Source organism: Schistocerca piceifrons, chromosome 2 (assembly GCF_021461385.2).
Source record: "Schistocerca piceifrons isolate TAMUIC-IGC-003096 chromosome 2, iqSchPice1.1, whole genome shotgun sequence".
Lineage (NCBI taxonomy): Eukaryota > Metazoa > Arthropoda > Insecta > Orthoptera > Acrididae > Schistocerca > Schistocerca piceifrons.
This window is the reverse complement of record NC_060139.1, coordinates 222,430,898-222,434,087: the sequence shown is the minus strand read 5'-3', so window position 1 is coordinate 222,434,087 and position 3,190 is coordinate 222,430,898. Positions and strand designations below refer to the sequence as shown.

Here is a 3,190-nt window from a genome sequence, read left to right as displayed (position 1 = left end):
AGACAAAATACTTACGCAGTGCTATCAGACGAAAAGATCAACCTGACACAAACTGTGGGAAGTTTGTTTTACAACCTTCGTACATGGATATTGAGATTTATCCTACCTGTGATTCTGTGAAAGTTGCTGCTTGAAATGATTTAGGACGAAACTAAATTCCTTCAACTACGACAATGTTTAAAGAAATCGTCTTAACGGCACTAAATCGTGGTTTGTGAATCGATTACCGGGCGTATTCTGCAGCATTTTGCTGGCTGAAAGGTAAAAAGCTTACGGACAAATTTCACAGAAAGTCATATTGTTTTATTTAAATGATTACAAAATCAGGTAAAACGAACAGTCAGGTTGTCAGTATAAACACATTACTGTTGTCAGTATGATTTTGCACTGCCCAGGGCCTGTAATAACAAAGGGCCCGTTTAGGTCAACCATATTGTATACAGAAGTGGAAGAGAGAGCACCACTAAACTCTAATCCATATGCATTGCATACACACAGAATTTACTGTTACAGTGTACTTATGGAGCCCAGTGAGTGAATTGCGTATTTCCCGGTGAGAAAGAGCACTGGCAAACAGTCTTCGCTACATTACGTTACTTAAACTGTTGTCACTCTGAGCTAGAATTTATGGTCAGCGACTGAGTGGAAGGTCAATTAGTCGGATGCGAGTTTTGCAACTGTAAAATACTTTCCTACATTATAGAAGCGAATATTAAATATGAACTAATATTGCGAAAATTTTGTACTTGGATGGCTTAGAATGAAAATCTTTCTGTTTATTGCAAAGGAAAACAATTGATTTTGTAAAACATTGTCTGTCATACACAACTTGAAATAGGTCATGTCGACCAAATCATATGGAAGAACTGACAGTGACGTATATCGGAAGGCAGTAAGCTCCCTTTGCCTTTTGGCGACACACACACACACACACACACACACACACACACACATACACACACACATTCTTTCTTTATTTTTATTTGTTTGTTGTGCTCGACTTTCGGCGACGCACGAAAACGTCTGTGAATGAATTTCTTAGTTTTGAGTACACTTACGAAAGAAATATAAAAACAACTATGAGAGTTACTGATTTATGATGCTTAGTTTGCAGTCATTTTTGAGTATTATTAGTAACTACGCTCCAGTCCCTAAACCTAGTTACAGAAGTGCGAATCAGACGCATTACGTATTCCAGGCCGTAGCAGCCGCGACTTGGAGACACCAGCTATGGTCACTTCCCAGCCCGCTGTAAGATCACATCGGTTCGTCTTCTTCCTGCTGGTATTGTAACTGAGATTTGGCAAGAAGGCAATGTATGTTTGTAACTCTGTGATCGACGAGTTACTTCCTGGTGTGCACGGAATTAAGCCTCAAAGTTCACTTGATTTTACCTGTCATTTACATTGAATAATATGAGTTATTATCGCTTGAGATGTACGAAAAGATTGTAAATTTACGGATTTCAGCCCAGGAAAGTCGTTGCACGTGGAAATCGCAACTAATCTCGTCCCTCAAATAGCGGTTTACGAGTTCTAGCCACTACTGATCTCGTAAGAGGAAGCTAAGACACATACTTCTTCGCCAGCTCTGTGGATACGTGTTGACCTGTGAAAAGGCGTCTGATATGATTCGCAGTTCCAGCATCACTGAGTGTATCGTTTTTATCCCTTCTGTGAAAGAGATACGAGCAGTCAGATGAAACATCGATAAGGAAATCGCAGGAAAATACTTTCGGCTCATAGTTGCAATGGTGAAAAACTTACAATGCTCCACCATAGGTAGCACATCTTTCCGCTGCTGACAAGCAAGTTTTGCGTTTCTAGGAATACATAACTTTATTTATGAAATGCCACATTTGCATACCTCTTGAGTATGACACAGCATACCAATTAAACACAGACTCAATCAAAACCTAAGTGAGTAGTATTTTACCAATTCGTGACGATAGAGGCACGCTTGTGTACAGATACTCAGTTTCCAGAATGAGATTTTCACTCTGCAGCGGAGTGTACGCTGATATGAAACTTCCTGGCAGATTGAAACTGTGTGCCCGACCGAGACTCGAACTCGGGACCTTTGCCTTTTGCGGGCAAGTGCTCTACCAACTGAGCTACCGAAGCACGACTCACGCCCGGTACCCACAGCTTTACTTCTGCCAGTACCTCGTCTCCTACCTTCCAAACTTTACAGAAGCTCTCCTGCGAACCTTGCAGAACTAGCACTCCTGAAAGAAAGGATATTGCGGAGCCATGGCTTAGCCACAGCCTGGGGGATGTTTCCAGAATGAGATTTCCACTCTGCAGCGGAGTGTACGCTGATATGAAACTTCCTGGCAGATTAAGACTGTGTGCCCGACCGAGACTCGAACTCGGGACCTTTGCCTTTCGCGGGCAAGTGCTCTACCAACTGAGCTACCGAAGCACGACTCACGCCCGGTACTCACAGCTTTACTTCTGCCAGTACCTCGTCTCCTACCTTCCAAACTTTACAGAAGCTCTCCTGCGAACCTTGCAGAACTAGCACTCCTGAAAGAAAGGAAGGAAAAAAATTAATGTTTCGTCTCTTCATTTCAGTTAAAACATCTAGCTACTGCCGAGAAAATCCGATATGTCACAGCTGATTGGGCTTTGATATCTATCTTATTAGGTTCTGGGTTCGAATCCCTGTCCAACACAATGCTTTACTTCACGCCATTTCAAATAAGTTACTTGTTAAGAAGCAATATTTAACATGTAACTCTTCAGGCTTTCCCGGCGATCTAATGACATCTTGGGTTGTCGGGTGTTCTGCCGGATATCAGCGTCGTACTTGCACGATATTTCGGTCACGTAGCCGAGACCTTCATCAGGTGCGACCTGAGACTGCTCCTCGAGTGGACCTGGTCCAGTATTTATGCCTATGGCCTTCCCCCTCCACCAACGGCTGCAGGCGCTTCCTCTGTGATCCGCGCCCATTCCCTGTGACCTGCTGGAGCGTTGCTGCTCCGTTTTCCGTCCGCTGCGGTTCTAGGTGTTCCCTCTGCGGTCCGCGCCCACCAAACCCGCTCCTGGGGGTTTCATCTACGGTCTGGGGTACCAGGCGTTCCCCCTGCGGTCTGCGCCCGCTCACCACGACCTGTTGGAGCGCTGCCGCTCCGTTTTTCGTCTGCGCCGGCTCTGGATGTTCCCTCTGCGGTCCGCGCCCACCA

The 3,190-nt window shown here is 44.7% G+C and overlaps 1 non-coding gene across 1 annotated transcript; it reads right to left on the bottom strand.

Moving 5' to 3' along the window:
* Window positions 1-2,049: 2,049 nt before the first annotated feature.
* On the bottom strand, window positions 2,050-2,124 carry Trnal-caa. The gene has a single exon. It is a non-coding gene; the product is annotated as a tRNA-Leu (tRNA).
* Window positions 2,125-3,190: the final 1,066 nt, after the last annotated feature.